Source organism: Phodopus roborovskii, unplaced genomic scaffold (assembly GCF_943737965.1).
Source record: "Phodopus roborovskii unplaced genomic scaffold, PHOROB, whole genome shotgun sequence".
Classification (NCBI taxonomy): domain Eukaryota; kingdom Metazoa; phylum Chordata; class Mammalia; order Rodentia; family Cricetidae; genus Phodopus; species Phodopus roborovskii.
This window is the reverse complement of record NW_026126550.1, coordinates 1,611,673-1,638,126: the sequence shown is the minus strand read 5'-3', so window position 1 is coordinate 1,638,126 and position 26,454 is coordinate 1,611,673.

Here is a 26,454-nt window from a genome sequence, read left to right as displayed (position 1 = left end):
TTAGAGAATTTCTTGTTTTTATTTTATGCGTATGGGGTTTTGTCTGCATAAATATCTCTGCATAAATACCACATGTGTGCACTGACCACAGAAGTCAGCAAAGGACTTGGAACTGGAGTTATAGGTGGTCCTTAGTCATCGTTTAAGTGCTGGGTATCAAACCTGGGTCACCTGGAAGAACAACCAGTGCTCTTGATGTCTGAGCCACCTCTCCAGGCACCAAGATGGCCTCTCTTTCCACCATCTGCTCATCAGCTTTGGGGGCAGCTTAGATGGGCAAGACCAGTAGAGTAGAGACTAGAGTCTGCACTGGGGCTCCTGGGAAAGTGCTACCTGCATCCTGTACCTCCCAGTCTCCCATCCTATTCCACAAGCCCCTAAGAAGCCAAAGGCACCTAGGAAAAGAACAGGAAAGAAGGGACAGAAAAGTCAGCATGTTTGGTCCCCTTTGAAGAGGCAGGATGGAGGTGCAGCAGGCCTGGTTGTGAGGGTCTGATGGAATTTGGAAAGAAGTTTGGGAGACACAGATTATGTTGCTTGGTCTCACTATTAAATTAAGGACATTTTTTTGTTGTTGTTTCTGAAAACAATAAAATTTGCTTTCAAATATTCCAGCAAAAAACAAGGTGTCTCTGGTGGCGATGGGCACGTAAGAAACATAAAGGGTTCTGTTACACTGCTCTTCTTTCTTTCTTGTCATAGGTGAAAATGTCCTTAGTAAAATGTATACAAAATGCTGGATGGCAGCCTATACCTGTACTCCCAGTACTCAGGCAGCTGAGGCAGGAAGATGTTGAATTCAAGGCCAGTCTTGGCTACAAAGTGAGATATTGTCTAAAAAGGTTAATAGATGTAGATAATGAATGTTTAGAATTAGGACTGAGCAGGGAACCTCCCTGAGATACACCCCTGGGTGGGGCAGAGCTGTTCCTGCAGAGTTAGGCTCTGTGGGCACATTATCGAGGAGATTCTAAAAGAACCCTGTTGTTTTCCAAGCATTTCCCATGAGAGATGCTAGTCCAACCTGCTCGTTATGTCTCTGGGTGACTGAATTTATGTGTTCCTATTTCAGGGTCTTGCCTTCTGGCAGAAATACTCGCCTCAAAGGGCCTGGGCAAGTCAGTTAATTGCTCCCCAACTCTTTTGGGGTGATTTGATGACAGAGGAGATCCTTGCCACAGACAACATTATAGATTTTCATAGAATGTGGAGTCCTAGAGGCTGGGAAGGACAACCTCAATGTAGACACTGAGGACAGCAGAGGGTCATAGCTGCTGGGGATCATCAGACATTTTGAATTGACCTTGCTCTCATAATTATGCTAAATACTGAATCATGTTGATGGTAAATGGTGACAGCTGGAGCTTGGGGATTCCACACATCACAGAGTTTTAGGGGATGCTTAAACTAACATCTCAGTGCACAGACAATGAATGGCTGACCTGTGAATGATAGTCCCCTAGACAACCTGCAGCCCCGTGTTGTAGCCACAGGTCCGATAGCCAGAACTCTATGAGGACAAGCCTTTCTGGGTCCTCTATCAGGTCCGATAGCCAGTACTCTATGAGGACAAGCCTTTCTGGGTCCTCTATATGAATTTACTACTGTGCGTGAGCCAAAGTCTGTGTCTTCTTGACCCCCTGAAGAATGGATGACCTAGATATCATCTTCATTGACAGAGGCCTTCATTCACTCATTTTGAGCCCATTTTAGCAAATTTCATAAGGAGGCTTCCATGGGCTGCCTTCTTATGGGAACTTGGGCCTTTTGTTGTTGTTGTTGTTATTGTTTCCTAGTGCAATAGCTAACACTTTGTGCAGACCTCTTCAGTGCTAGGTCATGTGACAGGCTTTGTGTGAATTAGTAAATCCACACAGCCCCCTTATGCAATGATTTCCATGCTCCTGTCATTCAGATGGGAAAGGAGAAACCTGTTAAAACAGTGGCAAGGTGACATGCCCAAGGACACAGAACAAGTTTTGACCCAGATCCAACCCAGCCACAAAAGCCTATTAGTCACCCACTGTTCAGTTTCTGCCTTCCAGGCAACTTTTAAAAAAAAGAAACAAAACAAAACAAACAAAAACAACAAGTTCTGTGATAGACCCCAATCAGGGTGAACATGGGTGAACATGGGTGAACATGTGTGGCCAGCTATAGGCTGGGCTTTCCACCCTAGCCCTGAAAAGCCCATAGCATCACATTTTAGAGCCCTGCTGCCACCGTGAGACATTCTAATCCATGTATGGTGAAAAGTCATCTTTGCCTAGCAAAGGTTCTAGAGGTGAGGAACAAATTAAGAATAATTTCTGATGAGAACAGCATGCTGACGATAGCATGTCAGTCCTTTTCCCTATCTTTCCTATCTTTAGTCCCTCCCTCCCTCCTATTTTCCCTTTAGAATATTTTTAGTTTTTGACAGTTTCATACATGTATACTCTATATTCTTTCATGTTTAATCTCTTCCCTTTTCAAAACATTGGGTTTTATTAATACTTCATGCTGCAATGTTCCCTGACCTTGTGGAGTTAACCATAGCTGTAGCCTGTTCATAAGTTCAATAGTCATGTCATACACAGAAGACCTTATTCCAGGTACTCCTCACTATCCTCTGGCTCTTTTTTAAAGATTTATTTATGTACACAGTGTTCTGCCTCCACACCAGAAGAGGGCACCAGATCTCATTATAGATGGTTGTGAGCAACCACATGGGAACTGAACTTAGGACCTAGAAGAACAATCAGTGCTCTTAATCTCTGAACAGTTTCTCTAACCCTATCCTCTGGTTCTTATATTTGTTCTATCTCCTCCTATTTAATAAGCATTGATATTAGTTCTTTGAGGGTCTGATAAAATTTTCAAGTGTTTCATTCTGGGCCTGGACTTTTATTTGTGAAATATTAAATTACTGTTTTAGACTCACTGCTTATTATATATTTATTTACATTATTGATCTCATCTTGGCTTAAATTTAGTAGATCATACACTGTTAATCCCACTAGTCAAGAATAAAACCACTACTAGAATTCTGAATCAAAATTGAAGCAAGCTTTAGTTAAATTTTGGCCAGTAAGAATGAACTCTCTGGCTAGGTCCATCTTTGGCTTCCCAGAAAAATGGCCCCAAGTCACATTTTGCAGAGGCTTTAAAATGCAAAACCCACAAGCCACCCAGTTTCCCATCAGGTCCAATCAGGTGCAAGCACACATTCTGACATAGTTCCTGCCTATGCACCTTCAGCCCACACCCAATCGGGAGCAGTGATACACCCTGATGTATTTCTCATCCATGCACCTCCTCCCATGCAATCAAGCACAGCCAGTGCAGATGGGTCAAACAAACATAGGACAAATGGGAACTTATTCTTAACTGCACACAGAACCCTTAACCAAGAGGTACATTTTTCCTCTTTTGGTCTCCCATTAACTTGCAGGGTACTCCCATTGTTCTTGTTCCTGTTTTGGTCTCACAATGCATCTAGAAAAAGAAGTCATCTATTTCTTTTTCCAGCTCAGTAGAACATCTGTCTCTAAGGTAAGAAGAGCTAATGATTTTTCTAAGTTTTATTGGCATCTGTTGTAACTATCCCCTTTCTCATCTCCACATTTTATTAATTTGGATCTGTTTGCTCTTGGTTTAGCTAAGAATTTGTCAGTCTTGTTTATCTTTTCAAAGAACCAAATCTGTTTCATTGATTCTTTATATTTTTGTTGTTGGTTTCCATTTTCTTAATTTCTGCCTCCATCTGTTCAGCCATTTATTTGGATTTAGCTTGCTCTTTTTTTCCTGCTTAACCATTCAGCTAGCCTGTGTCTTTTGGTTAAAGAGTTGAGGTCATTTTTAAATGTGTTCAGTTTTTCTCATTTTCTTTTGTTTGTTTTGTTTTAGATTTACTATTATGTACACAGTATTCTGCCTGAGTATATGTCTGCATGCCAGAAGAGGGCAACAGATCTCATTATAGATGTTGTGAGCCACCATGTGGTTGCTGGGAATTAAACTGAGAACCTCTGGAAGAGCAGCCAGTGCTCTTCACCTCTGAGCCATCTCTCCAGCCCTAGGTCATTAATCTTTAAGGTTGTTGTTAAGAGGTGTGTGGCAATTGCTGCCATTTCACTGCTTTTGTGATGTGAGTGTTTGGAGTCCTACTTCATGGACTACATGTGCTAGCTTTCTTTCTGTTGTCATGAAACACTCTGACCAAAAGCACCTTAGGGGATTATAGGATTTATTTGGCTTATAATTCCAGGTCATGGTTCACTGAGGGAAGTCAAGGTAGGAACTCAAGCTGAAACCATGGAGGACCACTGCTTGGTGCTCATTCAGTGGGTGGTGGATAGGCCTCTTGTATAACCAAAGGCCACCTGTGTAGAGAATGGGACAGCCCACAATAGGTGGGGCCCTTTTATATCAATTAAGATAAGACAGTAAATAACCCTGATAAAGGCAATTACTCAGTTGAGACAATTCCCCCTTGCCAAATGACTCAAGGCTGTATCAAGTTGACACTTGATGCTAACTAGGCTGATGTTATTTTCATAGTGTTAATTTGTTCTCATCCTGTAGCCTCTTGGTTATGCTTACTATACTCTAGTATTTTCTTCACACCTGGATTGGTGGACACAAACTTGAGTTCCGTTAGCTTGTTTATCTCATGGAAAGGTTTTCTTTCTCATCCAATGAAGGCAGAAGTTTTTCTGGGTAGCTTAGTATGGGTTGGCATCTATGGTCTTTTAGGGCTTGTCATATGTTATTCTTAGACCCTTCTGGATTTTAAAGTTTCCATTAGGAAAGTCAGCTGTAATTCCTATGGGCTTGCCTATGTGACTAATAGTTTCTCTCTCTAGTCTTTTTTCCCCTTGTTTGTTTTGTTTTGTTTTCCCTGTGTAGCTGGAACTGTGAACCTGGAACTGGTTCTTGTAGACCAGGCTGGTCTTGAACTCACTGAGATCCTCTTGCCTCTGCTTCCCAAGTGATAGGGTTAAAGACTTGCACCACCTCCACCCAGCCTCTCTCAAGTCGTACAGTACCATTTCTTTGTTCTGTGTATTTAGTGTTTTAATTAGACTATGATGTGGGGATTTCTTTTCAGATCCCATTTGGTATCAGTATGTCTCCTGTATTTGAATAGGCACCACTTTCCTTAGTTTGGGAAAAATTTTCTTCTCTGATTCTATTGAAGATCTAGTTTGTGCCTTTGACCTAGAATTCTTTGTCTTCTATGCCAATAATTCATAAATTTTATCTTTTCATGATGTTTAAAAATTTCTGCATATTCCACTTATGAGTTAAAAAACAAAAATTGATTAAGTTCATCCAAGTCTTTTACCATGTTGTAAAGTCCTGACATTCTGTCTTCTTTATGTTCCATTCTGTTTGTATGGTTTTCCACCGAGGTTTTTTCTTTCTTTCTTTTTTTAAGAATTGGTTGGTTGGAATTTTCATTTCAATACACATTTCAGCTTGAATTTTCTTCAATATTTCAATCTCTTGGTTGAAGTCATATTTTATACCCTAAACTGTTTCATTATTTCATTTGGTTGCATCTGTTTTCTTGGACTACAATCAGGAGTGTATTCCTGTCATCTTTAAGTTCACTCAAGTGTTTATTAGTCTTTGAATCCTTTTCTCCATGAATATGTTTCTAATTATTCTTTTAAATTCTGCAACTTGAGCGTCATTTACACTGTTCTCATAAATATAGGATTGATGGTCTTTGTGAGGAACATATTGTCTTATTTTTCATAGTGTTTATGTGGGATCTGGGCCTCTGGAGATAAGTTTTTGGTTTGTATGTTTGATATGAGTTTTAAGCTTACCTGTATTAAGTTGGGGTTTGAGTCTGTTTCTTCTTTTTTCTTGTTTCATCTTGACTGACTTTAGATAAGATAGGAAGTGTGTTTAGCTCAGTCATTTTCTCAGTATGAGTGGGGAGATTCCAACTCTGTGGCTACCAGGGGTAGCTGGGGGCAAGGTGGCTGTGTGAGTACTTGGGTGAGGTCTCTGGGTAGGCATCAGGGCAGGGCCAAGTCATTTAACTACTGATGACTGTATGAGTAGTTGTTTAGGGAAGGTATGGGGCAAGTGGCATAGGAGGTGGGGCTGAGGGGACATACCACCAGCACCTGTAGGTGTGGCAGGCTGTTGGGGTTGTGCCCAGAGAAAGCAGCTCAGAGGAGGAGGTGCTGCTGAGGGAACTGATCAGCAGAGTCCTTGAATGCTTAGGTATGTTCCCCCCCCCCCAGTTTAGTGCTGTTAACCCTTTCAGACTATTTCCCCAAAAATAGTAGAAGAAATTATTGTTTCCTTACTATAACTATGGAATTGGCTATGTTTTTGCTTTTAGTTTTATCAATTTTTGCCTTCTAGTTTTTTTTTTTTTTTTGTGCTAAGTTATTATGTATAGGTCTGTATTTGCTAGTTCTTTTAGATGAATAGACCTTTTACTATTTTACAATATTTCTTTACCTATAGTCATGTTTCTTGACCTGAAGGTAGTTTTTCCTAATACTAGAGTTTTTTCAAATTCCTTTAGGCTTAGGCATTACATTGTTAATTCTTTTTTTTTTTTTTTTTTTTTGTAATTTGAGTTTTGCTTGTCTGCATGTTTTACTAGTTAAGTTTGTCTATTGAAAATTTCATGTGTATATAATATAATATATTCTGATATTCTTCTACCCATTCCCACTCTTGTCTCCCTCTTATACCTACAAGTCCTTTCCCCAGTTTCGTGATTCTTGGTTTTATTTTATGGCCTATCTAGTTTAATCATGGCTATATGCCTATTGGATTGGAGCTCTCCACAGGAGCCCAATGGGGTAACCATCAGGCCCACAACTGAAGGCAATGACTATCCTTACTCCTAAATCTATCAGTAGTCAATAGTTTAGTAGTGAAGAGTTGAGTTCCCTGGGCTTCTCCACCACCACCACCAGACAATTGATGGGCCCATTCTTGTGCAAACCTAGTGCACTTTTCTACAGACGCTGTGAACTCATAATCTCAATAGTTGCATCTTCCCCAGAGAATGGTGTCCCATAGCCCTTCTGTCTAATCTCCAGCTCTTACAATTGTTTCTGCTATCTTCTGAAATGTTTTTTTAAGCCTTAGAGGAGATACTATATCTTGGTCAAGTTTATAGTACCAGGTATGGGTTTCTTTCTGTGAAGTGTGGGCCTTGAGGCTAATCATGGGATGGATTATCCCCTTAACAACAGTGCAGCTAATGCACTAGGGCAGATCCTGCCTGGAAGATTGGTATTGAAAGTTTGTAGGCCTCACAGCTGGGTAAGACCATTGATTCCTTTTCCCCTATACCTCCTGTAACTATGAAGGCTAATCAGCAGGAAGGAGTCCTCAAACTTAGTTCAGGTTGGTTTCTCTTTAGCATGCAACCAAGATGTGTGGTGCCTTCAGCAACAGGGTCTTGTCATCTGGCTCTTGTGGGTAACCAAGAAGAATGGAGTGATACACTATTGTTTTGGGGGCCTCTGGGACCTCACTGACTAACAGCTCATAAGGAGGTATCTACTCACAGCTTCTAGGAGCAGCTTTTTAAAGACATGTAGAGGGTCTACTTTTAAACTTTGTTTTTTCCAGACAAGGTTTCTCTGTGTCTCTGGAGGCTTTCCTGGAACTCATTCTGTAGATCAGAGATCCGCTTGCCTCTGCCTCCCAAGTGCTAGGATTAAAGGTGGGGGCCACCACCGCCCAGTCTACTTTTAAACTAGGAAAATGATAAATTTTTTTTCCCCCTTAGATTGGTCAAGTACAGTGGTGATCAGAAGGGAAGTGTAGAACAAGAGTTTCCAATCTCTAAGTGACTGTGGATTTAATCAACCACCATAACTCAATACCTTCAGATCAGCTGATAAATTATCTTCTTTAACTTGGTCACAAGATAGGCTTCCATGTGGCCCTTTTCATATTCTGTTCATTTTTGTTAACTCTGCCCTTTCCCTCTCGTCTCCCCTGTTACTCAAAAAGCCCCTTGCTGCTCCAACATTTCTATCCTCAGCATTCTCCTCTTCTACTTATATGTTACCTAATTTCTGCTGCTCCCCTCCCTTAAGGTCTCCCATTCCCAATGGCCTCTTTCTAGTTCCTGGCTACCACGTGTTTCAGGTTGGAATGTAAAATTAGGGATTCAATGCTGGGATGCACACATGAATGTGAATATGTGGGATTTGTTTTTCTGTGTTTAGGTTATCTTCCTCAATAGAACACTTTCCTGATCCATTTGCCTGCAGTTATTACAATTCTAGCTTTGTTGTTGTTGTTTTGTTTTTGTTTTTTGTTACAGGTGAGTAAAATTCTATTGTGTGCGTGTACCATATTTTAATTTTCCATTTCCTAGCTATTGTGACTGGAACAGCAGTGATGGTGGATGAGCATGTATCTCTGTAACCGGAAACAAAGTTCTTTTGGTAAATGCCATCTGTGTGAACAGCAGTGTCCTTGGGCTCTTGATGCTCATCTACCAGTGTCTGCCCTCCAGAGATCCTGACTTGGTCACTTTTCACTCTTTTGTTGATTCTGTGATACATCCAATGATTGTTATTGCGGGTATAACTTTCCTAGTTGTTCAAACTATTGCCATCCATTCTGTCATTAATAGAAGTAGAAATTTAGTACTAACTGTACTCTATCTGAGGAAGAACAGGTATAGAGTACTGCTAACAGAGAAATCTAACCCATGTAGCTCAGGCCTGGCAGCACAGGCCTGTAATCCCACCTATAGGGAACACTGAGATAGGAACACTACAACTTTGAAACCTTCCTTGTCAACTTAGTGAGATTCTATCTTAAAGGTGGGGGGAGATAAAAGGAAGGGAAAGATATAGCTCAGTGCAGATGCTTGCTTAGATGCATGAGGCCATAAGTAGCTTCACTCCTGTTTTGTTAGGGTTTCTATTGCTGTGAAGAGACACCATGACCATAGCAACTGTTAAAAAAGGAAAACATTTGAGGTAGCTTACAGGTTCAGAGTTTCAGCCCATTATCATGGCAGACACGGTGCTGGAGGAGCTGAGAGTTTTACATCTTGATCCACAGGCAACAGGAAGTGAATTGAGACCTCAAAGCCCACCTCCACAGTGACATACTTCCTCCAAAAAGGCCTACTCTAACAAAACCACACCTTCTAATAGGGCCACTCCCTATGAGCTTATGGGAACCAATTACATTCAAACTACCACAAATCCCCACTACTGGGGCAGGGGAATTCCATCCAGTGTCTGAAAAAGGTGACTCAGGGACCTGGCACACGATCCTGTGTCAGAAGTTGCGAGTGTGTTGTTAACTAGGCTTGAGAGCTGCATATATTGCTCATCTGTGTAATGAGTCTTTTTCTGTCCTGCCAGCAGTTCCCAAAAAACTACATCAAGACTTTTAATTATGAAAGCTTGCTTTAGGTTAGACTTGTCCTATTAGCTCTTATAACTTAAATCAACCCATTTATATTAATCTATGTTTTTGCCTTGTGGCTTTTTACCTTTCTTTCATTTTGTATGTCCTACTCTCTCCATGTCTCATTGTTGCCTGCCACATGCCTAGATTCATCCCTACAACTTTCTCTCTGCCCACAAGTCCCATCTATACCCCCTGTCTAGCTATTGACCATTCAGCTCTTTATTAAACAATCACAGTACTATATCTTCACCCAGTGTACAAACATCTCACAATATATCTGAGTAAACATAATCTAAAAAAAGTAAATGTAACTGGAGAGAGCACCTGAGGTGGCCTGTACCATCCTGAGCAAGGTCACTGACACTAAGCCAGTGTGAGTGCTTAGGGTTGGTTCAACAATCAACCAGTCTCTGTTTAGGGCTAGGGGACTAGTGAGTGATTTCTGAACCCTAACGGGCTGACCCCTTATTCTAGACTTCTAGTCTCCAGAATGTCGAGGAAATGAATTCCTGTCCTTTAAGCACAAAGGCACAATATGGGGGTGGGGTCAAATACTCCTGGCTGACAAGAAGGATGGTGAAATTCCTGTTTCCCCTGGCAGCTGCATTCAAGTGCTCCTGAAGTACCCATCTTCTGAGACACCCCATCTCCCCACCTTTTCCTTTGCTGCATTTGTTTCTAAGTGTTCCTGTTTCATTTATTGGCCCTTTCTTTACCAACTGCACCCTAGTGAGTTTAGCAACTTTTTGTCTCAGCAGACAGAAAGCCCAGATCAGTGAGATTTATGTCCTTGGGGACCTGTCATCTGACATCTCTGCCCTGTTGCTGGAGGCCCAGGAGACTGCTGGCTGGACTTGAGTCTGGTAAGGTTGTACACCTACTTGTGAACATTACTGTTGTGGAGTAATCTTTTTATATACTGTGAAGATGTGTCACTCAGATTGGTTTAATAAAAAGATGAAGTGCTAGCTGGGTGTTGGTGTTATATACCTTTAATCCCAGAACTCAGGAGGTAAAGGCAGGTGGATCTCTGAGTTTGACGCCAGCCTGGTCTATGGAGTGAGGTCCAGGACAGTCCAAAGCAATACAAAGAACCCTGTCTTGAAAAACAAAACCAAACAAAAAGATGAAGGGCCAATATCTAGGCAGGATTTGAGGGGCGAGAACCCTGGGAAGAAGGTGGAGTTGCCAGCCAAAGGTGGAGGAAGCATGACATGTAGGAGATGAGGCAATAAGCCATGAGCTGTGTGGCAGTATGTAAATTAATAGAAATGGGTTAAGTTATAAGAGCTACTTAGAAACAAGCCTAAGTTATCGATTGAGCTTTCATATTTAATAATGTCTCCATGTCATTATTGGGGAGCCAGCCGTCCTGATGAAAAAATCTGATTACACATCACAGTCTCTTGGGCTGCTGGGCCTTGCTCTCCCAGCTGTGCCATCCCAGACCTAATCTCAGGGATTGATGGGGATGTTTTTTATAATGTTGATTCCACTTAATTCAACTTGATGTCTTTGAACTAGTATATACCACTCAGCGGTTGGTTTGGGACTAAACTTGCTCTAGACAATTCCAAATTGTCCAGATGAGATGGGGCACCTTATGACACTCTGGCCAGAGATTTGGATAAGAACTCAAGCAAGCATCACCTGCTACAGAAAAACCAGTTACAACAGAACCTCCAGTCAGTCCCCTGGCTTGAGAGGCCAGGGATCAGGTGTCTTAGTGTTTTATTGCTTCGAGGTGACGCCATGACCACAGCCATGCTTATAAAAGAAAGCATTTGACTGAGAGCTTGCTTACAATTTCAGAGGTTTAGTCCATTATCATGCATGGTGACAGACATGGTGCTGGAGGAGTAGTAGCTGAGAGTCCACATCCAGATCCACAGGCAGCAGGAAGAGACACTGGGCTTGGCTTGGGCTTTTGAAACCTCAAAGTCCACCCCAGTGACACACTTCCTCCAACAAGGCCACACCTCCTGATTCTTTCAAATAGAGCCACATCATGGTGACCAAGTAATCAACTTTATGAGCTTATGGGGGGCATTCGCATTCAAGTCACCACAGTAAAAAGGAAGCACTTCTTTGCTGCCATAATGATGACCTCACCTGCTTAGGGGACCTTAGCAGTTTCTCTCTAGGGAAACGTGTGTGTGTGTGTGTGTGTGTGTGTGTGTGTGTGTGTGTGTGTACATAACCATGTATCAGATAGTCAGATAAAATTCGCTTTGTCTTTATTGACCACAGCAGTAAAATCAGAACACTTGAAGCAGAAAGGATGACTGTAGTCAGTGCTAGACAAACCCATCCGAACCTCGCCGGCTGCCTCTTTCCACCCTCTGCATCTGCTGCAAGGCAGCTCCTGGCAAATGCAGTGGCAGGACACCTCCCTAGCGCCCTTCCCTTTGCTAGTTCTCAGCCCGCAAATACTTCATCATCCTCCCAGCTGTCACCTTTGTTGTCAATGACTGTAGACGTGTGATTCAAGTACAAAAGTAGTGACTTTAAAAACCGAGTCATGCACAAAACTCTGAACAAAGGAAACCGGAGCTCCAGAGTTGATGTATTTTGCTCATCACATTAAACACAAACGTTATTTAATGTAAACACATGTAGCATCAACACCACATAAAATTATGTAAGCTGTATATGTCAACAGCTCTTCTATATCCCTGCAACCCCAACAAGTATAGAAATAAACAATCAAGGTCCCCACAAAACAGCCCGACCTTGTCAGCACCTTCCTAGGAGCGGTTACAGTGTTTTCTGAATTTCGGCTCTGTGAAATCACCACCCTGAAGGGGTAATACCGGTCTTTACTGTGAATTCCCTAGGGAATGACACCAGCATGGTGTTTAAAATGAAGTAGTCCGCTCTACTCTTTAGAATTGACCGAGTTAAAGAAGTGGGAGTATGTATGTGACGTCCAGGCTAATCTTCCTGCCTCGGATTCCCAAGTATCTGCGAGTTCCTGAACCACTTGCCTGTTCTTTTTCAAAGATTGGCATTACCATTTCCAGCCCATCTGAGGTCCCACGGCCACAAATGTGTCAGCATTCAGGCAAAATACTTAGTCTCAAGATTTAGCATTTCTGGGGTCAGCTGCGCATGTGCCTCACTCAGCATTCAGGCAAAATGCCTAGCCATCCCAAGGCCTTGTGTAACCTATGCACATGCGTGGCATGACTTCGTCACCCTCCATAAGCATGTGCTGAGCGACCTTTAAAAGTGAACACAGCAGCGCCACTCCCTTTCTCTGCCATGCTTCTTCTGGACAGGCTTACCCCACCCCCCTTTTGTTGTATATCTTGTTGGTTCGTTCTTGTGCATCGTAAATAACAAGTACTATGTGGTCCTGAAATAGCCGTCCAGAAGCCGTTTGTGAGATGGTTTTACTTGTGATGTGAAATGTACACATTGGTTTTTAAGATTTTCATTAGAATGAAACTGAAGTTGTCACAGAGACTCTGCATGGTATTTTCAGGGTGTAAGTAGACCCCATCTGTAGTTTTCTGTTTCCCTGTGGGAACTGCTTTGGCTGCTTCCTGCTGGGCCTGTCCCTAGTTACTCTCAACACGCTAGGGAGCTGAGGTTCCCTAAGGAGCACAGGCCTGTTTTTGTTTTGCATTTCCTGGGTGGGGTTGGTCTCATACGCCATGCCCAAGTGGACCCCAAACACAAAAGGCCTGCTCAAGCGTGGCTCCCCATAAGCAGACAGCTTGTCTGTGGCTAGCCACAGAGTAGCTTAGGAATGGTGAGGAAGGGACCTCAGCTCCTGAGCTGCTCCTGGCTGGGATTCTGATTGCTCACAGTGACTCCAGCTAAGGGGGAAAAATAGCAGTTCAGTCCTTGAAAGAAACCAGCAACTCAAAGGACTGGCATAGCAACTGAAGATGTACTTCAAAACAAAAGCATCTGCTTTGGGATTGTGACAGGAAACAAGATTTCAGAAATGCCACAAGAGTCTCATGAAGTGGCTGTCCCCATACTTCCTCCAAGTCTCAGGCCCCAACTGACTGCTGGGCCACCGGTGGGAAGCAAAGCTGACTACTCTGGGCAAGGATCCAGTAGCTGCTTATGCTGTGCCTGCCTCAGGTGAGGCGCCATACTCCTGGGTTAGTTCTCACAGGTGAAGGCCTTGTCACGGAGGACAGAGAGACATAAGACCTCCTATAACTCTGAACCTAGCAACCTTCTTGGTAACTATGCAGCCATAGGCAGATCGTCTTGATAAAACACATCACTTTAGGGGCCCTATGTGGTTTTTAGGGGGAAAGAGAGGGGTGCAATGTACAGTAGGCAGCAGAGGTATGCAAGATGACATTGATGTTACCTGAAGAAAAGACTAATCCAGTTGTGAAGACTAGTGTTTCACTGCAAGCTGAGAAAGTCCTGCAGCCCTGCAGGCCCACCCCACATTATCAGTGAGAAAGTCCTGCAGCCCTGCAGCCCTGCAGCCACACATTTAAGTTGCACAAAATGTCTCCACTGAAGAAGGGGATTTCAAGATTTATCCACTTTTAAATAAACCAACTATCTTAGCTTGGCAGTGATGACACATGCTTTTAATCCCAGCACTCAAGGGCAGAGGCAGAGGCAGAGGCAGGCAGATCTGAGTTTGGGGTCAGTTTGGTATACACATCGATTCCAGGACAGCCAGGGCTACACAGAGAAACCCTGTCTCCAGAAAACAAACAAACACAACAAACAACAACAAAAAACAAAAACCAAAATGAACAAACAAAACAAAAACAAAAACGAACAACAACAAAAAAAACCAAATATAATACAAAGCAAATAAGATAATGTTGAAGCTGAGCTTGAACTAAAGATGACACTAATATAGTGCACAGGTCAGGCATGGTAGGCACCAAAAACAGTGGCTCTTTAATCAGTAGTGATGGTTGGGATTTGGTCAAAACTGAAATAATTCAATACTGTTGAGACATGATTTCATTCCTGTAATATGTGAAAAAAGTTGTCAGAATAAGGAGTCACTTATGTCAGCCCTAACAAAAAAATAAAGCTGGAAGAATATAAAGTGAGGGCTAATAACGTGCTATGACAGGTGAATAAGGCATTGAAAAAGTGTTCATCTTTGTCTCAACCTTCTAACTGAAGGACCTGATCCTGGCTGGTGGGTCTCTGGCTTCATGTGAGTTAGAGAACAGGAGGCTGGTTCCACTTGCTGACAGGATGTGAGCATTTACACTTTTGCAAGCAAGCTCATAGGAGGCACTTCGTCTATGTGGGAATGACTACAGTCTGGATAGAAGCATGGGAAGTAGGTGTTGTACAGAGGTGGAATATCCACTGTCCCATAGTAAAAGACCAGGCAGACTCCTTGGCCTCCAACATGGCCATGACAGCGTCTGTACAAAGGGTAGAATTATAATAGACACACCATGACTGAGTCTGAGGAGGGTTGTGGGAGCTGTGAAGAGGAGCCTACTTACTGGCTTAAGAACCGCTGGACTGTGTGACTCCCAGACATCAGAGTTTATCTTTGCAGTGCTAAGGTACTGAACCCATGGACTTGCTCATGCTAAGCAAGCATTCTACCAGCGAGTAGTATCTTCAGCCCTCTTTAGTTTTGGTGTTTGAGACAGAGCCTCACTTTGTAGCCCAGACTGGCCTAGAAAAAAATCCTGCTGTTTTTTGTTTGTTTTGTTTTGTTTTCTCTTAAGCTGGGGCGGGGGTGGTGTTTTTTGTTTTTTTTTTTTTTTGTTTGTTTTTGACCCACTCAGTCTTAATACACAACATAAAAACAAAAATACAAAAACCATATTACCTCTGATCCTGAGTTGCCTTTTGAGAAGGTCTTGGGACTGAAAGGCAGAACTATTAGTGTGGGGGAGCTGGCGTTGCTGCCCAGAAAGCAGGGTGTGGGGGAACATGGGATGGTGGGGAGATCTATGAGACCACTGTGGGGCAGGCTATCTCTACACTGCTTGTCTGGGCTTCAATCAACCATCCTATTCCAAGGTCAGGAGACAGAGGCTGAAGCAGAAGGTAGTTTGGATAAGCACACGGATGGGCAGAAGTCATGTGTTGGCAGGAAGGCCCTTTCTATCTCTGCCCGACATGACTATCTACACGAGGCTCCGGAGAACCAGAGGAGTCCTACAACAGGAGATGCAGCCACCGTGGAAGGATGCTCAGCACAGACAAGGTGGTGAGATGGTTGGCATCATATCCTCACCCATGTTCATCTAGGCTACTTCTGAAGGGCTCCTGCCATGGAGCTTTTGTGCCTTCTTGCATTGCTTTGGGATGAAAGAATATAGACCTTGCATGTAGCCTGTGGAGGGCACAGACAAAAGCAGCTTTTTCCTGTGCCCAGCATAGGCATACCTGGTGTTCCAGCCTAGACAGTTTGGAAGGAAGCCTCTGCTCATTGCTCTCTGTGGGCCTGAGTAGTGTCATCAGAGTTTATTATGAAGCTTCCTGAAAAGAGCCAGGAGAACCATGTGGGAATAACAAACTGTGGGTGGTCCACCCCCTCCCTGCCATGATCTTGCTCAACTCCTCTGGTTGAGCTGTCGGCTCTCCTGTAATGGCACAGAGACTTTATTAATTATGAGAGCTCAGCTGATAGCTTAGGCTTGTTCCTAACTAGTTTATATGACTTGAATTAACACACACACACACACACACACACACACACACACACACACACACACATATATTTGTTGTTTTTTGTTTTTGTTTTGTTTTTTTGAGGCAGGGTTTCTCTGTAGCTTTGGAGCCTTTCCTGGACAAGCTGCAGGATTACATGGAGAGACCCTGTCTCAAAAAGGAAAAAAAAAAAAAAAAGAAGAAGAAGAAAGAAGAAAAGGGGATTTGAAGTTAGATGTGGATATAAACCTTACTCCTCTGCTGTGCCTTGAGTCACTTTAGTCTTAGGTTTTCCACCTGTAAAATGGTGATAACATATCATATCCATTCGGGGCAACTACATGAGAAGTAGATAGAGTGTCTCTTATCTAGAACTAGGAGAACTAGGAGTAAGAGCTCAGGCGTCCACCGTTTTGAGGTCCTAAGATATTTCCATAGACCTTGTTAGTTGTGTCATTCACTAAAAAATCTGAAATCTAAACACTTCATAATCTGAAACTTGCTGAGTGTCATGTTTCAAATACCTCAAACATTAGGGCAATGTGGAAGAATTGGCCTTTTAGCCTTCTTGTGGTGAGGAAGGATCCTCACAAGTGGATGTGTGGGGAGGAAGAGGAGTGAGTGCTGGTGTAGCTGGATGCAGAGGAGAGATAACATCTGGCTCATCATCCAACCTGTGGATGCCCACATCAGCATCAGATGGAGCCTCTGTTCTTGTGAGATCTGAATGGCTTCTGTGGGTAGCTCAAAAGCAATGGCTGCAAAAATGGTACAATGAGGAGCCACTGTTTTTCAGACAGTCCCAGGACATAGGAGGTAGCATTAGCCAGTCAGTCTGGGTGGGCACCCTGTGGAGTGTGTATGTGTGTGTGTATGTGTGTGTGTGGTGTTTCCTTTCCAGTTTCCCCTCTTAATCCATCATCAAGATTTTACCCTCAAAGCAAGCTATCCACAGAAGACACTAAGATCTATGGCCTGTGGTCCAAACATGGCCAGAGCCTGTTCACATGTGGCCTTTTGAACTGATAGCATTAAATTTTGTACTTAGAAACTGTTAAAAAAAAAAAAAAAACTCAGTATTTTATGAACAGATAACTTGCTAAAGTCCCATGCTAGTGTCACTCACCTGTTGTGTAGTCTGCAGCCACTTTGTGTCACACAGAGTATGCTTTGACCCTTTGTGATAAAAATGTCTGTTTATCTCAGATAACCTACCTTTTGGGAGCACCTGCATTTTAATTCACACTAATGCCTCAAGCAACAGAGACCAAAGTTCACCTCTATGAGCTTTTTTTTGGAGGGCCAAAGCTTCCTGTGGTCTTCCTTTGCAGGAGAGTCCACAGGGCTCTGGCTTCTAATTTCAGCCCTTGCTAACAAACAGAACTTTAAGTAAAATGGTCACCGAGGATCTGTATTCCTGAGGAAGACAATAGCTAGGATGTGTTTAGAGATGGAAATGGCCACTCTAACAGAAAGATTGGCAAATTCTACAACATCCTGCTAAAAATCCAGTTCTCTCCAATTTTCAGTTTGATAAAATTATAGATTTTTGCATTTGTGCAAGGGATTATTTCCTCATACCCTAGTAAAGCTAGGGATGGGTGTGTCTCACCTCAGGGCAGCTAGTTGCTCTTTCATGTTATGACAGACATAGGACCTACAGGTTATCTAAAACACCCTTTGGAAATAAAGGCACTGTGTTCACCCAGCTGGCCCTCTCTAAAGTCTCAAGAGGGAGAATGTCATTCATGGATCTACTTTATTAACAATCAGGGACTCTGGCTTACAGGGGCTGTTCCTAGAAACTAGCATTCTTTTAAATATAAGACCCTGGGAGTTGCTTGTTTTATGGCTGACACAGCCTCTAGACACCACTGATTTCAGTAGCACCCAATGCACACAGTCACCAGAGAAGGCCAGTGCCCTGGAAAAAGACAACTGTATATTATTTGGACACCAAAGCAAGTTGCAGTTTGAATGACAACCACGCACTGCACTGCAACAGTTCCAAAGCACGCAACAAGTGGCTTCAGAAGTGACACTTGGTTCTGTTTCTGCTCCTCTCCCAGAGCACATGTGCTCTAAAAACACAAACCCACATTTGAGCCCATGCCATAGATGTTGCAACAAATTGCATCATCTGGATTTTTAATTGTTTATAATGACCTATATTGGCTGTGCAAATTGGCTGCTTGTATCCGTTCAGCTGTTCCCCCCCCCCACCCAATCACTGTCAGTACACAGCTGCCCAGCAGGGTGGGCTTTAATCTCCACCAGAAGAATGCATGGAAATCTTTTTCTTAAACCCCAGAGGAAAGCTGAGTGGGAGGTGAGGATCCACGTTGCTGAAGACGGGTCTATTTCATGTGTTGGCTTTCTTATGCTAAATGCTGAGTTCAGCTGACAAATGTCCTTGGGTGAATGAGGTGTCTGAATGACAAGGAGAAGCCTGAGGACACAGGGGAGAGAGTTGTCAGCTACTATTCCCAGAGTCCCACCTGCCTGTTCAAGCAAGGTCTGTGGTATTTTGAAATCCCCGGTAGTGTATTTCTCACCGATGCAGTAAGTCAGATCAAGCTGAATTAAATGTCCAGGTTTAATGAACAAAGCATTCCCTGGTGATCTGGGGGAAACAGAGGGGAAGAATCACGTGGCAGCTCTAGGGAGAGGAGCTTAAGTACTCTGTAGGCTTGGTCTTGAGCAGCCACAGAGAAGCCATACTTGGTGGGTTTTGTGAGGGCAGGGTTTGGAATGGGGCCTGAGCTAGAGTCCCAACAGTCTAGTTGACCCTGACGTAAGGTGGGACCGGCTAATACCAAATCACTGCCAGAATCTCCAACCCAGGACAGAAAAGGCATTTGGCCAAACCGTTCTCATTATTGGTCCTTGCAGTTAAGTATCTGGACTGGGGGACTTTTTCTCTGCTTTCTCTTATGTGGTTACTCTCCATATTTAAATTTCCTTTGTCAGTCCACCCCCTCCTCTGAAAAGGTCTGCAGTTCCACCCCGAAAAAGCATAGCACTTAGGCTGGCTGCCCTAAAGAGACTAACAATGACCTCCCAGGTCTCTCTCAGTAGTTTCCAACTTCAGTAGTTTCCCCTAGTCTGAACCACCTAGTCAGAATGGATCATCTGACCAAATCGCTTGTAAAGCCTTGAGGGTGACAAAGCACCCCGCCAGCAGAGTGTTCCAGATAAGACAGTGTCTGGAGCCACAGCACATAGAAGGGGCTTAGGATGGAGGATGGCAGGGACACACATCCTGGAGTCTGATTACAATAAATACAGAACAGACAGTATTCTGTGAATGAGTTGGTTTGCATCCATGGGGCTTTATGTAACCTTATTTAATACAAGCTGTGAACTCGGAATTAAATGTTGAGATGCTCTTAAAAGGGCAGGGTGCAGGTTGGATATGGGGTGAGTGTGGCTTCAGCTTCCTACTTACTGTTCTAGTACCACAGGTTTGGGGGGCTCCATTCTGAAAACATGTTTCCTCCCTATCCCATCTTTAAAGTGGGGTGACTGCTCTCATGGGTCGGTAGGAAAGTCCCTGTTAATACCACCCAGTGGAATAAAAGGCTAAGACAGAACCTTCACTCCCCCCACTCCCCCCCCCCCCAAGCAGCAGGCCTGGGAACTGAGAATGGAGAAGGCTCCCCCCTCTCCCCCATCTTGGGCCTTATCATCTCCTGCTGACAACTGACAAGGTGCCTATTTGTGCTGCCTTTCTGGTCAAAACAGAATGAATGCTTCAGCAGAGTGCCTCCTGATCCTTTTCAACTTGTTTCTAGAAGCAACTGGCCCTAGGGCTACAGGAACCTGATTTATTGATTCCTGTACTGGGTAGTCAGAGCCCTAGACAAACAACTATCACTCCCATGAAGCTGGCCAGTGTCCTCCCATGACCCAGCAGCTAGAGGGAACAGGAGGGCTTTTTGAGAGTTTGTCCCAACAGCCTCCAGTCAGAGAGTAACACAGGAGGACAGGAGTGGGTGCGAACATCTTCTCTGGCTTTGGTTTTCCTCTTGAAAGGTGTGTGGGGAGTTAAGCAATTAAAGGCAGTTTTTATTTAAAAAAAAAAAAAAGTTCAGATAATACTCCTTAATGATTACAACACATATACCTTCAGAGACATTTCAGGATTTTGGTTGAAATCAAGCTGGGAGAGGTGAACCACACTTCCCATAGTGCTGTGGGGCCCAGGTTGAGCCCTCTGAGGGCAGAAGCAAGTCTGTCTCTGGTGTTCCCAGGTGACTCCAATGCTCAGATCACCAATGTCTCAAGGGTGTGTTTGCTGTTAAGTCAGGTGAGAGGCTGAGCACACTCCCTCAGCTTGGGGCTTTCCAGATAAGATAAATTGAGTTCAAGATCTAAGTGATAGAGACAAAGCCCCTGGGGAGCTTTGCTGGATCACTCCCTTGTTAAGCTCAGAGCCCTATGCCCACAGGGTTTAGGTACAAAAGGTCTTGGTACTGTTCAAAGACTCCACTGTAGGGGTCTCTTTCTACCATTTGACAATGAGGAACTAGCCTGTGAGAAATCTTAACTCTCCAGGTGACAACAAACACTTTCAGGACTTATGAGGCCAAAAGGTATTGGTTCTTTCCCTTACTGGGAAAGGGCCAAAGGGAAAACCAGAGGAAAAGGAAACTTCCTAGAGAAGTGCAGGGGTCCCAAGTTTTTAAGTAAAATCTTGGGATCTAAGGAAAATGGATTCATGGGAAATAGATTTATATAAAACATTGAGCAGTGTACTTAATTCTTGTTTTGTTCTGTAAGCAACAGAGCACTTTTTACCAAACAGATTGATGCTGCAAGGATAGGTCCAGATGGTGCTGGGTGGCTGTAAGGCATGTCCTCAGGGCACCATGGCCAGGCATCCCAGCAGCAAGCTGCTCTTGGGCATCTGGGATGTGAAAGAGACAGATTGTAAAGCAGACCTCAGGCATGGGCTTACTGACTACAGCACGTCAAGAAGTAAGCTGCTCAGGGCAGGAAACAGCATGGAACCCTGTGAAGGCCACACACATCAGAATCCCACAGATATGGACTCAAACTGCACACTGTGTGGTAGTGGGAAAGCTCACTATTTTGAGCTTTCTCCTGTCAGAGGGCACTGTTTCCCATCCAGAGTCTGACTAGGTGTGGCTGCATTAAAAAAAAAAAAAAAAAACATTTAGTGGCATGCTTAATTCAGGTACTTAGAGAGTAAGAGTATTTTAGCTCATGAAAAAGCTCTTCCCTCAATTGCCCTAGTACGAAGGACATGTTCAGGGCAAAGGTCAAGCGAGGCCTCTAGTTTCCATTTGATGCAAGCAACAGTTAGTGAGAAGGGACACATTTACCCTTTAGGATGTAACTGGCAATGTTATAAGTCAACAGAGTCTATGGACTACTGACATCTATTGTGTAGAAGGCAGGAAACCCTAGGCACCCTCTACCCAGTACAGAAGAGTCTCTGCTCACCCCCACACTGACAAACTATCCAGTCTTGAATAGCAGTAGTTAGCAGACTAAAGTTGAAACCTGGACCTAAAGAGAGAATCCCAGCTTTGACCAAGAAGGAAATGGAAGCAAACATCCTCGAAAAAGTGTGGGATCTGGCAACAACATCTGAAGATGACAGCAACCACCCAAGGCTTTTCAGGATCATCAGTTGAAATTCAAGGGAACATTGAAGACAGAAGACTCAGATGAACTCCTCCGGGGATGGATTCAAGTAGCCTTTCGGCAAGCTGTTGCTCTAGTTTGCCCATAAAATGTCCCTGAATGTTTAGGTGTTGAATGAAGGCTTGGTCTCCAGCTAGGTTGTATTACTGAGGCAAATGAACACTTGGGTACTAACTTCACCAGTGGATAAAAACAGTGGTGAGTTCATGTCTGAATGGTCTGTTAATTGTGAGGCATGGTGGGGAGAAGCTGATGCTTGGAGTGTACCTTTGAAGAGGGCCATCTTTTCTACAGTTATCTCTACCTCCTGTCCACTAACGAACTGAGCAGATTTCCCTTACATCATGCCTTCTGCCAATATTTTGCCTTACACAGGTTCCTAACAGAACCAAGTGACAGAGAACACTGGCACTGAACCAATACCTTTCTTCCTCCGCCACCTCAGGTACTTTTAGGACATTGTGTCTGGTTGTTTCACCGGCATGTATATCTATGCACCACATGCATGCTGTGTGCCTGTTGCTCTTGGAGGCCAGAGAGGGCATTACAGCTTCTGAAACAGAAATTACAGCATGTTGTGAGCCACGATGTGTGTGCTGGGAATTGACTCAGGGCCTCTGGAAGAGCAACCAGTGCTGTTAACCACAGAATCATCTCGCTAGCTCCTATCTCAGGTATTTGGTCACAGCAACAAAAACCAAGTTTACACAGATGTGAAAAGCAATGGAAATGGGAGGATGAAATAGAAAACAGTAGAGACTGAAATGTGCAGTCAGAGAAAATGAGGGCATCACATGGTAGTAAAATGTGAGCCTCACTTCCCATGTGCAAATTCCTCTCTAGGTTGATGTGAGCCTCACTTCCCATGTGCAAATTCCTTCTAGGTTGAGGAACTGCTCATTAAAGCCTCCCAATAAGTAAGTGATAGCTTGCACAGCTTCGGAAAAACACAACGAAGTTATCTGGCAAGGCCACAATTTGCTCATGTATACTTAAAAGACAAAAAAAAAAAAAAAAAAAAAAAAAAACCCAGTTCCACATTTTGGCTGATTCTGACATTTCACCTTAATAACTAACTAGTGAGTCTGGAACAAGACTTGACTTAGTGCCTCATGTAGGTCAAACCCTTTATGGTCACTACTGTCTTGAGAATACAAAGTAACCCCATCTTATTGAAGTATGTTGCTAATCTTTTAATTGATATTTCCAGCAATTAAGAAAGTAAGAATTAAAATGAAAAATACTTTAGCAATAAAGGAGACATTATCAATGGAATCTTTTGAAAATACACTTTAGACTTCAGGGATTTTAATTTTTATGGATTTAAAGTTTTACCTTAAGCCATTTACTTATATTTTTAGTGGAACTTTATTCTCTGCAAAAAACGGAGCTAACAGTGCCTACTCTTAGGACCATGGTTGATTAAACAAGGATTACACACAGGAGGTTAACTTTGTATTATGGTGGTCATATGGCTAGAGGCAGTTTCTGAAACTCAAGGTCTTTTCTTTATTGTTCCTTAGGGACAGTCATGGCTAGACTTTACAAAGAACCAGAACCATGGGGCTAGCTAGGTAGAACAAATTAGCTACTTCCCAACAGATCTGGGAGTCTTTTTAGCTTCATACAGTCCCTAGAGGTATTCCAATTCACAGATGGACAAAACAAGACTCAAAAGTTAGTAAGATAGGGAAGCAGATACCCTCTCAGGGAGGCAGGAAAAAGTAAACCTGAATTACAACCTGAATTACAAGGGATGGAATTCTATCATGTCTTAGGAGATGTGTAGGCCTACCTCAGAAGCAACCTAGTCACAATTATGACGACTTGCAAAGCACGGGAGATGACTAAGAACTCTGATGTAGTCCAAAAGATGGTACAACACTTTGTGCTGGTAACTTCAAATGAAAACTCTGAGTGACAGAGGCATAGTCTAAGCAGTGCCATCTTCTGCCTGAAGAGGGTTGCACCAAAGTGTATTCAAATGGTAGTGGTACAGAAGGGATGTCCACAGATCCTATTCCTGAGGAAGGTTTTAAAAGCTGAGTTCCTTGGAGAGAGGTTATACAAAAGGCAAGAACTGAAATCATCTAAAAGGTTGAGAAAGGAAAAAGGAACATCAAGAAGGGCCTGTTCATCCTGTGCAAGCCTTAATTACAAGCTCTGACTTGAAGGTTTACCTTACACAAATTAACTAGGAATCACCTGCTTGGGAGAAGATGACTATAAATTCTCATTGCCAGTCTCTCATCTTGAGAATGAGACTGTATCTCACTGGCTTAAATGCAGTCAAGAAGGCTACTGAGAACAGTCCAGGGAAAGCATGGTTTTTGGAGATGGCCTTCTCAAATTCAAATGCTGAATGATAACCCTAGACAGATATGGATCTGTCTAGCTTCTAGGTAAGATCTTCCAGCGTTCCCATGTTGCATTTCCACTGGAGAGTTAACAAATGTGTGGAACATCATCCTGGTTCAATTGCCATTTAATCCAAAATTATTCAAGGGCTCATTCACAGTCCACTCTTGATTTTTATGTAGCCTCGATACAGAAAAAGTCATTAAGGTGGCAAAGGCTATTTTAAGTAAGTAGTTTTAAAGACTGGGGCATAGTTTGATGGTAGCACCTGCATAACATGTATGGGTTCATTCTCATGATCACATGAAACCAAACCGAAAAGACACTTATATTCCCAGTACTCAAGAGGCTAGAGGAGTCTTGAGTTTGAGGTTAGTTTGGGCTACGCATTACAAAATCTTGCCTCAAAGAGAAGTAGTAATGTGAAGAACCATTTCTAACACCCACATGACTACTTACAAATATTTCTTGACATCAAAGCAACTTTTTGCAGTCAACATGAAGGAAATAAGAAGTACAACTAGTTTTCTGTGGTTTTAAGTAGGCTTCCAGGAAAGTTTACCTTGTGAATATAAACAATTTTTTAGCAAGTATGAGCTATGTACTAACTCTATTGCTTAGAGATCAAAAGGGTATATATAGCTAAAACATATTGAAGTCATCTTTATTATCTAATAAACTTCAGACAATCAATTAGGGTAATTTACAAATGTTTATTAGAATAAGCTAACTATAAAATTATCAGGAATCCTTCCTTGAGATTGGATTTCAAATTCTATTTATCTGCAATACCCAGTAGCATACCTGACTCAAAGTAGATCTCAAACTATCTCATTTGTGTCTTGGCAATTACCCTAAAATTGTGGGGAGAAATCAGGTCAAAACTCACTGACTTTTATCTTGGGAAATGTCACGAAGTTATGAGCTTTGATGCTTCAAAATGGGAATAACTACAATTTCTGGTCTAAAGTAATTATTCTCTTAGAGTTTCAGGATCACACAGGCAAATTTATTAACTTGTCCAAGAACATTATAATTTAACAGAAATTCCATCAGTCTAAGTTATCCTACATTTTAAGGATTTATTCAGCCTTTAAGATGATGTGACTGTAGATGGCTCTACATCTAACCTGTTATGTATACAGGCAGCACTTAGTGGACATATATGTATATACATGTCCATGGTGTCTGTGTGTGTGAAAAGGTTATTTGTGAGGGCTGGGGAGATAGGAAAATACATTTCATACATAAAGTTGTCAAAAAGTAATGTTGGAAATTGAACCTAGGGCCTTATATATTCCAGACCAGTTCTCTACCTCTTAGTTCTACTATTTAAAGAACTTACTGTTATAAAGTCAGTTTGTAGTTTGCTGTAATGAGTCTGGCTCACTATTTCTTTGAGCTCACTGTAGTGAAGAGGTATTCACAGTTCTTTGACAAATATGAGATTTATAAGGGCATCCAAAGGCAGCCAGAAAAGCTGATTCTCTAATTCCTTTGTCCTTGGGTTACAAACACTCCATTTACCAGGAGACATGAATGGGGATATAAAGTCATGAGGGCCTAGGAATATGTGATTTTTTAAAAAAATGTATTTACTGCATGATGGTATCCTTTAAAAGAGAGGAAACACAAGTGAATATGAAGGCAGAGAGCTCTATGAGGCATTTAATCCCAAATGCTGGGCTTAAAGATGTACACCACCACAGACCAGTAGCAGCTATCTCAATGGCAGCAAAATTCAATTACCTGTTAACCTTTTATAATTCCACACGGTCAGCTTAAATACAAAGTTACTAAGAGAGACTCCCATGAGAAGGTATTCTTAGTATGTATTAAATGTAATCTCATTAGGCTTCCCAATGTCCTACATCTTTTCAATGCCCCATTTCCCATTTACTAATGACCAACAATACATGGCTGAAGTATGGAATAGTCCACCAGCATTGCCGCAACCATTAAATTCTAGAAATATACGGACATGGAAAAGATACAACATATTATGACTACTTTTAACCCATTGGTGTTTCTAAGGTTACTGAATGAGAAAAATAGAAATTTACGGGGGTGGAAGGCAGGTAGCAGATGGAAAAGCAGTGTCTTGCTCTAGAGTAACTTAGCTCCTAATAATGTCATTACGTCTACTGTTTCTATTTTCTAAATTCAATTATTCTAGTCTTTTTCACTTTGCTAAATACTTAATTTGCATTGAGGTTGTTGATAAAATCTTGACAGACGTGTGTAACTTCAGAATTTAAATGTTCAGATTCTTCCAGCCCAGGTTGTGAAAATGGAAATAAAGTTCTCAACATTTGCTGGCCGCCTGATTGTTCATGCTGCAGACTATCCATAATGGGGTAGAAATCCCAGGTAACAATGGTAAGAGTTCCT